This window comes from Scatophagus argus, chromosome 5 (genome assembly GCF_020382885.2).
Source record: "Scatophagus argus isolate fScaArg1 chromosome 5, fScaArg1.pri, whole genome shotgun sequence".
Classification (NCBI taxonomy): Eukaryota; Metazoa; Chordata; class Actinopteri; family Scatophagidae; genus Scatophagus; species Scatophagus argus.
The window spans coordinates 26,989,126-27,001,606 of record NC_058497.1 but is presented as its reverse complement, the minus strand read 5'-3'; the positions used below and the strand labels follow the sequence as shown (position 1 = coordinate 27,001,606).

Sequence of the window (12,481 nt, the reverse complement as noted above, 5' to 3'; positions counted from 1 at the left end):
GTTCTGGGACTGTCATCCCAAGAAAACTGCCTGTCAGTCTTTTCCTCAAACATCCAAAAACGGTGTATGTATCAGTTTCTCAATTTATTTAAATAAAATTTATTTATATTTATTTGTGTAGAGTCAAATTGCAACAAAACCTTGCAAACAGAGCAGATCTTAGACCAGACTCTCTAATGTGGTCTTTATCCCACACCTGCAACCAAACAGGTCTTCTAAATTTGGATTAAAGGCCTTACAGGTTTAATAATTGAAGACAGGAAGACGAGAGTAGGTTTTTGTGTGTGTGCCAATGCAACGGAAACAAAAAGACAGCAGTACTGCTCTTTGGTGTTCTGTGTACTCACTGAGTATCTACAGTATTTACTGCAGGTACTGTCGGCTGCTTCCTCATTTAGCATTCACTCTACTGTGGCAGCCTGAAGGCAAAGACAATCGGCTTTCTTGTGTTTCAAAGGTCAACAGTTTGATTCTGCGGCTGCGAAAATCAGAGTTTGGGATGTGGAAGAAAATTGCTGTTGCTCTTCCCCTGAGCTCAGCATTTACACTGTGCAGCAGATGGAGACTGGAGAGGAAGTGAGCAGCACTCAGGTGATGAACACTTGTCAGAAACAAGCTGCTCATCAGACTCATCTGGATGAGAGTGTGGTGTAAAGCAGAACTAAAGCAGCTACAAGATGGCTTCCAGGAGAAAGGACTAAATTTACTGTTTCGGTGAATCACTGACATGTAGACAAAACTCTTCAAACATCCAAATCAAATGTCAGGAATTTAGTTTTTGAGGCTGTCTGATTAGGCCCAATATTTGTGGAGAAGCTCTTGTCCCTGCTGGCCACCGTACTCTCTCCGACTGTGAGCGTGCTCATGTCATGGTGAACAGGCACTCGGCTTTGTGGCTTTTCTGGCCTCCCAGTGACTGAAGTGAAAGCAGCCATGTCAGCTCACAGTGTCAGTACTTATGCATTTGACTTTAAGTGCAAAACATTCTACGAGACGAGTGGAGCTCTCCGGCAGAGTGATTGGCCTCTCCGGTGCACGCCGTAACGACTCCCTCCGCCCACGGTGGCCTCTGTGCTCCGCCTCTGCAGCCTGCTCCCTCACACACACTGTGCCGGTCGGAGCAGCAGCGAGATCTTCGTCAGGCCGACTGCTCTCTGCGGCGTTCTGAGTCCTGCACGCTCCTGGTTTTATCTGAGCTGTACCCTTAATGCGTCGCGACAACAAGGTGATGTGGCACCTGACACAGTGCAGCGTGCAGCGGGGCGGACATGTGCTTGATGTTACCATGGTAACCAGAGTCTCTACTGTGTATTTGGTGTTTGCAAGCCACTAAACTGCAGCAGTGTGGAAACATGTCCACAGCTTTAACAAATCTATCAGCGCGCTCTCATCCCCGGTCGTCAGGTACAGAAGCTTCGTCACGCGACCCCTCATGTCTCATCCAGCCACACAAGTTAGCCTTTAGCATCACTGCACAAAGCCTTCCTGCCACGCCCCGACAGTGTGATTGGGCTCCTTCTTTCTCCAGCTGTGTGGGCTGCAGCTCAGGAAGGGTGCGATCAGCTGCAGCTGGGTGGAGTCATGCTGACTCTTGTTGAGTACATGGCTCAGTATCAACAGCCTGTTCTCACTCCGGGGCGTCAAATATGGCAGCTTGGTCAGAACTCGACCTTAGCAAACATTAACTCGCGTTTCCTTTGTTTCATTCATTCAAGATACAAGATACAAGATAGGTTTATTTGTCACACACACAATCATACACGGTACAATGTGCAGTGAAATTCTTTGTGTCCCTGCTACCAAAAAATAGGTAAATAAAAAATTTCCATATTTCCAAAAAGAGAACGCTTATAAAAAAATAATAAAATTAAAATTAAAAAAGTGAAAATGTGCAGCATTTACGTGAATAGTATTTACATGTAGTGCAGGTGGGAGTGGGATTGTCCAGATTAACGCTCACTGTTGAGCAGACGGATGGCCTGGAGGAAGAAGCTTCTCCTCATCCTCTCAGTGTTGGTTCTCAGGCAGCGGAACCGACGGCCTGATGGCAACAGGGAGAAGAGTGAGTGTCCGGAGTGATGGGGCTTCCTGAGGATCTTCTCAGCTCTCGACCTGCATCGTTTGGTGTAAATGTCCTGCAGGTCGGGTAACGTTGTTCTGATCGTCCGCTCAGCTGAGCCTCCTGAGGGCCGAGAGGTCCTGCTTTGTGCAGCTGCCCATCCATGTGGTGATGCTCCCACTCAAGATGCTCTCGGTGGTGCAGGTTTAGAAGTTCCTGAGCACCTTGAGGGGGAGCCTGAAGTCTCTGAGGCGTCAGGTCTGAGGTGGAACAGACGCTGCCTGGCGAAGATTGACCAGTTTTATTTTGGGTATAATAGGAGAGGATCACAGTGGGCAAAGATGAGTTTTGAAGAGAGATTCTGAACACATTCTGCATTCCTCTGCAGTCTGAATCCACAAACACAGCCAGAACTGTAGTGTCACCCAATGTTTCAAAGCCTGCACGCCTGTGATAAAAGCTTATGCTGCACACCCACTTGCATGACATGGTTCAAAGACACTTCAGCCTTCTTCTCATTACAATCTGCTCCCAGTGTTCGAAAAGTGTGAGGGTGCTCAGCTGACCCACAAATGACTCGTCCAAACTGTGCACGGCCTTTTCCTCACCTTCGTCTTGCGGTGAGTATGCGGGAGCCGTCCAGTACTGCTGCGCTGCGTCAACTGTGCAGCAGCTCTGGGGTTCATCATGGAAGCTGTGGACGGATGGCGGGAGGAAGGAGGGGTTACTCATTCGTTTTCCCAGCCGCTGACCTCCCTGTCCAAAGCTGCGGGCTGCTCCCTGCAGGCTGCTGCCGCCCTATCATGAAGGCATGACAAATGGAGCAATGAAAACTTCAGACGTTCAGTGACCATCCTTCTGCTTATCAATGCTGGCCGTGCTGCAGGGGGAGCACAGTTCAGCTGAACAAATTATGCATTACAGATGAAATAGAAGTTAAAAACTTCACAAGGTTTTTTAAATTGGGCTCATATCAACTGATTTTCCCCTCCCTCTAGCACAACCTCCCCTCAGAGAGCTGTTGGCTCTGAGCTATTAGCTGAAACAGCAACTAACATCACTTCAGCTCCTGTGCAGTGAAAGACTGACAAGCAGCTGCGTGGAAAACGATGGAGACTGGATGATGGACGCTGAAGGTACACAGGAAATAAGAAACGTATGTGCTGCAGATGTCATGAGAACAGACAGACAAGGAAGGCCGTCAGTGCAACAGACGTATGAAGAGAGAAAGAAGAGGAGGGACAGCACTGATGATGGTCCAGATGGTGTCCTTACATTTGAGAGAGAGGACGAGTGACGGACAGAGTCGGAGAAGCTGCAGTTGGACCTTTCCCTGCTGTTAAATCCGACAATCACAATGGCTTTGTCATAATTTCAGTGCATAACCAAATGACCAGAGGAGCAGAATACAGTTGGGTCACAGTATCACTCCCACCCTGTTTGAACTTATCTGTAAGGCTCAGCGAGGATTAGACACCCACAGCTCAGCTTTTATCCCATTTACCTCGGTTCAGCTCGCTCGACCAAACCACACAATTAGCTGTTAGCATAAACACTGTTGCAGTATTAAGTTTACAGAAGCGGTCCTTCACTGACCAGACCTGATGGACAGGATTGTGACAGGGAAAGCAATGGTTATGTTTTAAATGCTTTTAATGAGTCCTCCTTAAACCTGTGGTGCACAACACAAACTAACCTACGGTGGCTACAGAGGGCCAATAAGGCTCAACACCTGGACAGAGCAGAAAAAAATAGAAACATGTTAATAAGACAAGACCACCATCTGCTGGCAAATCTCCTCCTTCCTCCCCTCATATTTAATAATGTTCACTAATGTTCAGTAAAGCATGACGAACATTTTGCGGTCGTGTTTGGACCCTCACAGCACTTGGTTCAGGTTCAGGAGGGACTGCGGTCTGAAGTTTATTAACATTTCACGGAACCACAGTTTGTTTCTGAACCCAAGACCAAAGTCCTTCTGCTGACTGAAGCTAACCACAGGGCTCAGAGTGTGAACCACCGACTGGAGAAAATGTTGGAACTGAACGTCTGAGCCGCAGTCTCACTCCCTTTAACATGAGACGATGCAGCAGCGAGTGAGAGACGGGTGGAGAGAGACAGCTGAGAGCTGGTGTCATGGTGTAGTCAGTGTTAACTGCCTGGTTTCCATCTCTGTGCCTCCTCCTCCTCCTCCTCCTCTCTGCTGCTTTTCATCTCCTCGCTCACTCGTTCAGCTCGACGTGCTGCGCTGGCAGAAAAGTCCAGAACCGAAGGGTCGAGATAGCAGATCGACATTTCCTCATCTGTCTCCTCTCTCCGACTGCTGGGCTCTCAGTGGAGGTGTAGGGGAGGCACCAGGGAGGGCAGGAGGAGCAGGAGGAGGAGGAGGAGAGGCTGTGCTTTTACAATCTTCCCTCCTTCTTCTGGGTTGTGCCCCAGGGCCAGAATAACCCGAGCAGCTTTATCCTTCGCCTGTCTCTCTCTCACTCTGAGGATTATGGGTCCACGGGGAGCTCAGCCTCCTTCAGCACCAGGAAATGAACCTATTGATTCTCCCTCCTTTAATATTCTCATCTGGCCTTCCTTCTCTTTCTGTCCCGGACCAGGAGTGTGTGTGTGTGTGTGTGTGTGTGTGTCTGCATGTGAATCGTGTGTGTGCTGGCTTTCTAATTACCATGCCGCCCAGCTCTCGAAGGAGAGATTAAAGAAGAGAGAGAGGCGGAGGGAGACTGATACGGAGATGGGTGGAGGAAGTGAGGATGGAGGAAGGAGGAAGTCTGGGAAACAACAGCTGATCATATTCTGCTGAGGTGACGAGGCTTCAGCTTTCTGCCACTGCTCCCCTCCATCGGACAGTCACTGTCATCCTCCTTCACTCCATCGTGTCACCTTCCTCATCCTTCTCTCCTCTTTGCTCTCCGTCAGCCAAATGTCACTTTGTCCCGCCGGGTCTGCAGGTAGAAAACATCGCGTACAGGAGATGAAAGCCTTTCAGGCCGAGATCCAGGAGTCTGAGCGGGACGTCAAAGCTCACGTCTTCTCCAGCGCTCCGTCAAAGTTAAAACGAAGTCTGAATGTTTTTAAAGGCAGCGCGAGCGACTTTAGAGGCTCAGTGTCAGCTGTTCAGTCCAGTGAAACACCTCACACATCCTGTGGTGAGTTTTGGTGCAGACATTCATGTCCCCAGACTTCAGTCTTTTCTTGTCTCCATTTGTCCAATAGCTCCACAGCAGCGACTGAAGCATCTCCCATCAGCCTCAGCTCTCCTGGACACGAGAGCTGATGTTTGTGCACCTCAGCGGTGCATCGACAGTTTCAGTTTTCAGTCCATCCCCTCCCCCACACTCTCTTCAGTATCTGTATGTGACACCACAGCAGCGGCTATGAAACTCCCGGCAGTTCCTGAACGCACCCCTTTTCCCTGTGAGCAGTCAGTGAAACTGACCTTCTGCCGCTAATGATGGCCGCCCTCTTCTTCATCGAGCTCTCTGTTTCTGTTTCCATCCGCATCGCCAAGTCCTGTTTAAACTTTTAAAATGTGAAAAGTGTGAGCTACTTTCATTCAGCTGAACTGAAGAACGTGTAAGAAAGTGAGGATAAGCATTTGAAGAACTGAAGAGTTCCTTTTGTTTCGGGTCTTTCATCTTTGCTCTGATTTGTCTTCATGACGGAGCATCCAGGTTAAAATATTTTTATGTTATTGTCACCGCTCGTCAGTCCCGTTTCTCCTCTGAGGATCCTGACAGCAGTCCTCATTGGCTGTAATTAGAGCTGCTTTCTTCAGGCAGTTTTGGTTTCATCAGCTCAGGTTCTGAGACTGGAGCTTCTGAAGCTTCTGCATCATCAGTGAAGACGATCGGAGTTTAAGTTATGCACCTCAGGCTGGTGAAAAACATCCAGCAGCGACTCGTCTCTTCTTCAGCAGGAAGTTCCATGAGGGGAAACAGTCGAAGCGATGGAAGAACCAGAGTGAGGATTTGTTTCTGGAAAAACAAAACCAACCAAGCGACCTCCACTGTGTCGGGGTGACGAGGCAGGACTCAGCTGCAGATCCAAACCGGCTTCTCTGCATGTCGCCGTGTGACGGGGAGCTTCTGAGTCTCGGCTACACATTCATCGTTAACTTATTCCAAGTGCAAATTTATCAGCCGCACGGATTTTGATGTCTTTTTATGTTTTTTCCCGCTCGCCGGCTTGTGCTCACACAGCAGGCAGGGACGAGAGTTTGGAGCGTCTCAGCTGATGTGGCTGAAATCACATCGTCACACCGTCTGTGTGATCACAAACACACACTTTGGTGTTGTGAACGAGCCACATATCGAACGTGCTTGGACAGGTTTTCTGTTTGTCTTCTGTCCTTCCACACAAGAAGGCTTGTTCTTCGTCCCCTCCTCCTCCTCTTCTGCTGCTCTCCATCTACTCTCAGTTTTGTCTCAGCTGTGCTCTCTTCTGCTTGATATTCAGAGGATGAGAGGCGATGAAGCTGAGGATGTGCACAGAAACTCTCGGCCTGACCTTGGTGTAAAGGGAACCGACCATGTATGATTTAAACCTTTACTGTCCTGTAGAATCTCAATAAAGTCGCCTCTCCAGGAACCAGAGCAAATCAGGAAACAAAATAAAAAGTGTTTGGTTCAGGTGCTGTCGGCCACACGCCGCCCTCACACTCCACCTGCTCCCATCACGTGGAAACGTCGGGCGAAGTGCTGGCCAGTCGCGCTTTGTCTCTGGTGGTTTTTCATGTTTCAGGCCATCTAACACAAATCACGCAAGCTTTCTTAACTTCATTTCTGCGAGTGACACTAGCAGTCAAAGCTAAGAGAAACTACACTGCGATAACAGGGAAGATTCGTCTGAACCTTGGAAACACTCTGGTGTTATTTATGACTGAAACACCGAAAGACAATAAAAGACAACCTGGCTCACCAGATGCTGTGGACAGGTTTAATGACACGCTGCAGGGCTTTCCTCTGTCCACGGCTTGTCCACAGGTCGTCCACGGCTCGTCCACGGCTTGTCCACAGCTCGTCCACAGCTCATCCACGGCTCGTCCAGAACTCGTCCACAGCTCATCCACGGGTCGTCCACGGCTTGTCCACAGCTCATCCACGGCTCGTCCAGAACTCGTCCACAGCTCATCCACGGCTCGTCCACGGTTCGTCCACAGGTCGTCCACAGCTCATCCACTGCTCGTCCACGGCTTGTCCACAGCTCGTCCATGGCTCGTCCACAGCTCATCCACGGCTCGTCCAGAACTCCTCCACAGCTCATCCACGGCTCGTCCACGGCTTGTCCACAGGTCGTCCACAGCTCATCCACTGCTCGTCCACGGCTTGTCCACAGGTCATCCACAGCTCATCCACGGCTCGTCCAGAACTCCTCCACAGCTCATCCACGGCTCGTCCACGGCTTGTCCACAGGTCGTCCACAGCTCATCCACTGCTCGTCCACGGCTTGTCCACAGGTCATCCACAGCTCATCCACGGCTCGTCCAGAACTCGTCCACAGGTCGTCCACAGCTCATCCACGGCTTGTCCACAGGTCGTCCACAGCTCATCCACGGCTCATCCACGGCTCGTCCACGGCTTGTCCACAGGTCGTCCACAGCTCATCCACAGCTCGTCCAGAACTCGTCCACAGCTCATCCATGGTTCGTCCACGCTGCAGGCTGAATTTGGATGGAAGCTTGGAGCGCCAACGGTGAGCTGTCCAGATGTAACCGGAGTGATATTTTGTTACATGAAATCCTGAGTGGCTTCAGTTCGTACGCTTGTGGTCACTGAATTATTCACGTGAACACAGAGGCAACTTGAGGTCACGCTTCTCTCTGTATGCGATATGGCACCCGGCATATTTCATTCCATCATGGGCACTGCATTATTCAAAACCTTAAACGATACAAACCGCACGCTGACATATTTAAACTGCAATTATCTCGGCTCTTTACTGATTTTCATTATGCAGGACTCAAGCTCGCCCCGAGCCCGAGGCAAAGGTAATATGTGGTGTAAAGCTTTAGTATGAAGAAAAAGCTGAAGTGGCTGTACACACTGCAGCAGCATTTCATTACACAGAGTGTGTGTCTGTGCTGTACGTCAGCCTCATCGTCTGCTTCGTTAGAAAGGAATAAAACAGAGAGAAGAAGACTGGATGTTGTAGATATGCATTCTGCATCTCCACACTCTGTGTTACAGGTGAGGGTTCAGTGCACAGGTAAACCGTTCCATAAGGCAAACAAATCCAAAGAAGACAGGCGAGAGTTCAAAACTTGCTGGTACAAATGACACTGCGGCACTTTACAAACTGGTGACGGACACAAGGGATGCACAGGTATGTGTGCAAGGGAGGAGACGAGGCCCAGGTGAACCAGATCAGGGCGGAGCTAACAATCAGAGTGGCAGGAGACGCAGACAAGCACAGGAAGTGTAAAGCAAGAAACAACACTATGAAGAACAACAGCACAGCAGGAAACACGGGATCAAACTACACAGTCTGACTGGGGATGTCAGCTAACGACTTCTTCAGGCTCATTAATACTTTCTGAATTTGAAGGTTGCCCCAGTTTCTCACTCAAAGACTGTTTTCACGCCCAGCACGATGGGTGAACTTGGACAGAAGAAATGGACAAAAGCTTTTTGTCAAACCAGGTTTTATGCACATCTGGGTGAGCACTGCAGGAGTCCAGAGTGTTTTCCAAAGATCCACACAGTGTGAGCAGAATCCGCCGGCTCACGCGAACCACACGAGAGAACTCGTTCCTTCATCAGTACGAAATGCAAAGACTGAGCTGCGAAACGGATGCAAGTTACAAGGACGAGATGGGCCGCCATGTTGTCGAGCTCAGCTGCAGCACATAGAACAACCAACACTCACAACATGACACACCTCCAGCAACACCAAGTGCACATGCAGTAACTGTGTGTGAGTGTGTGTGAGTGTGTGTGTGACAGACAGAGGCATTGGTTCGACCATTAGTCTGACACAGCAGCACTTACAGACCAAACCTCTTTCTAGTACACACACACACACACACACACACACACACACACACACACACACACACACCACACAAATGCCCAGTGGGTCAGACTGGGCTTTATAATTCCATTCCTTGTCTCGTCACCTCCGCTCCAGTGTTGATAAATGGGCACAGCTCTGCACAGGCTGACACCTGAATAATATATAGGACACACACACACACACACACACACAGAGGATACACTCAAACCCACAGGTACACACTGACAAAGGACATATCTATTTGCAGGAACAGACACACACATACAGAGGTAGAAACAGCAGCATGAACACGAACACACACATTCAGTGTAATCGTGTCCTAACGAAGCTGATGTCCGTGATGAAGTTTTTAAACCTTACAAAGTCGGCCACATTCATTATGTCCTCCTGAAGTCCGGTGTTCACTGTGTCTTAGCTCTGCTGTGGTTCAGTCAGTGGACCCATTACATCCATAGTGGACGAGTTTTCATCCAGTGCCAGCATTAAGTCCAGCTGCAGGACGTGGTGTCCCCTGCACAGGTGGACGGTTGGGCTCTTGAGCTCAGTCTTCTCTGTGGGTTATTTGCTGTATGTTTCCTGAAAAGGGAGGATTTCTAAAAAATAACTTCAGACTCAGACGGAGGAAGACGAGACGAGACGGGTTTTGCAGAACGGTCCAACAGTGTCCAGCAACAGGAACGTCTGGATGTTCTGCGGTTTAGTCAGAGCTTGTCTGATGCTCCAGATCCACAGTTTGATTTTCGTCTTTCAGCTTTGAGGTCACGGTTTATTGTGTTTTTCTGACTGAAACATTTGTTTTCAGCACTGATGGCTTCGTGTTTGTCAGGCTGTTAAGTCTTTAAAAAGACAGCAAACAACAAAATGTGGACTTTATCCCGGTGGGTCCCAGAGTTCAACAACAACAGACACCCTTCTGGGACGACAACAAAAGGTAGAAATTAGTTTGTTACAAAGTTCAGTTTGTCAGATCTGCCCTGAAGAAACCCTCTTTAAAGGATCTCTGAAAAACAAGACAAACCCAACATGTCTGTGTTCTTTACACTAAAGCAGGAAAACCTGAAGACTTTGACCGTGTTGTTCGCGCACCTCCTGGTCAGACCAGGCCGGACAGTCGCTGTGACATGAAGCCAAAACCAGGAGGCTGAAAGAGGCTGAAAAGCCGCAGGGTTGATGATCGCTACGAGTCACTGCAGTCAGCGACCTTCACGCAGTCGAACTGGAATCAGGAAGGAAACGTCAGAGCTTCATCCAGTGTTTGCCGTCGCTCCTGATGAGCAGGAATCTTTGTATCTCAGCTGCCATGTTTCTCTGCTCCGTTATCATCCATGGATAACATCTCCCTCTTCTCTCTGCAGCCCACAGTCCTCTCCTGTCTGTCCACAGCAGCTTTGTGTGAGAGGAAAAAACGTCACTTCCTGTTCCCACTCAGGAAGTGTCTCTTCACCAGGTCACATCTGGTCACAGCTCTTCATGGTGATGAAGGGACACGTCACAGTGAGGCTCATGGATGTGTTTTTAATAGTCACTGGAGAATTCCAGATGTGTCAGGATTTCGGCTGCTCACACTGTGCAGGTGTCAGCTCACCGTTGGCTTGGATCCTTTTTAATGAATTTATTGATAATAAGAAAAGTACAGAAGATCACCAGCAGGAGTTTTGTTCTCTTTGTAAAACCATCAAACAAAGAAGAAAACAGCCAACAGGACTGAGATCTGCTGATCTGCGGTACCCACACCTGAGGGCGGCTTTCAGCAGACAGAAAACACCTTCGGGGTTTATATCTGCCGTGAAACAGGTGCATCAGACGAGGAGGCCGTGTGGGTGGAAGAAGGGAAGACCCTGGAGAGCCCGGCGGTGCACGTGCCCTGACGGCTGCCATCCACCTCACAGGTCTCAGCAACAAGGACGGCGTTTGTCCCTCGCACTTTAACAAAGACCTGTTTAACCGGTTCCAAACCAGGACGTACGGTGGAGATGAAGAAAGAAAACGAGGCTTCCGCGGCTAATTAGATCAGCTCTCCCACACAGCGCCGCAGTGAGCGAGTCGTGTTATTGTAGATGGTAGTCATGGTAACCGGTCTGAAGGTGCTGCCGTTGCTTTGGTTTGGTTTTTTAATGTTTATAAAACAATATGATAAGAGCAGTTGTCTCATTGTGAGGTTTTAGCTGCACTTTTTTCAGATTTTATTAATGACTTTATCGAGGATCAAACAGATTTTGTGATTCAATCAATCAAACTGTCCCCACACTTGCTTGATGGCAGCACTTCAGTACATCAGGTCTAAATGACACCAGTCCTGCTCTTCACCATTTTAATGAATAAAGTTGAGTGACCGGTGACCGACGTCAAACACCACCGTTTACCGAGCTGGATGAGAGCGTGTTGAGGACAGAGACTGTTGAGTTGCAGCAAAGAGACAAAGAGACGTGTGTCCGGTGTGGAAGAGGTCTGCTGAGGTTCTGACCCAAAACTGAAGAACGCCTGGTTCCTCTGCTCAGGTGTCTGTCTCCTCTGCTGGTCTTTTTCTTTTCTCTTCACTCCTTCTGGTCACTTCTGTCTGTTTTCTCTTCTCGTTGGCTCCGTCTGTCCATATATTCTCTCCACTTCAGTTCTCTACTTCAATTTTAATCTTTTGTATTATTGGAAACTCGTCTGCTCCTCTCTTCACCAGAACATTGTGTTTCTCTTTTACGACCAGCAAAGCTGCAGTATCAGTACAACAAGCACGAGGACTATCATGACTATCAGGTCTCGGTAGACAACACGAGTTGAGCCAGAAGGACAAGGGACGGGTCTTCCATTTAGTTCTAGTTCTTCTACTTCCATTTAGTAATGCCCCCCCCCCCTCCATTAGCCGGCTGATGTGCCCTTGAGCAAGGCACTTAACCCCCCAATATGCTCCCCGGGCGCTTGATGCTGCCCACTGCTCCTGTGTGTGTTTCACTGTGTGTAATTTGCCGGGTGTTGCATGTGTGTGTTCAACTGAGGAAGAAGATGAATTCAGTGTGTGTATGTAAAAATATATATACTGTCAATAAAGTGATTCTTCTTCTTCTAAAAATCTTCAATTTCAATTCAATTTCAATTTATTTATATAGCACCTTAGAGACCCAGAGCCTGAACCCTCGAGCAAGCAGACTGGGCAAGGAAAAACTCCCTTTTAACAGGAAGAAACCCTGAGCAGAACCCGACTCACAAGGGAGAACCATCCTGCTGATAGTCGGCTGGGTGAAGGAGGAGAAGAAGAGGTAGACAGGACAGAGAGGATGAGAGAGAGAGAGAGAGAGAGAGAGAGAAACATACATGCAGTAAACATCATACATTACAAAGGACAAACATGACAGGTTGATATAATTGGAATTCTGAAGGACTATGTATTGTTTGTATTTGTTTTTTAGCTGA

General features: G+C 48.7%; 1 protein-coding gene across 4 annotated transcripts in view; it reads left to right on the top strand.

Annotated features, from left to right (window-relative positions):
- si:cabz01090165.1 (uncharacterized protein LOC100333421 homolog) overlaps positions 1-12,481 on the top strand; it is a 207,200-nt gene that overhangs the window by 183,876 nt on the left and 10,843 nt on the right. The window lies entirely within an intron of this gene.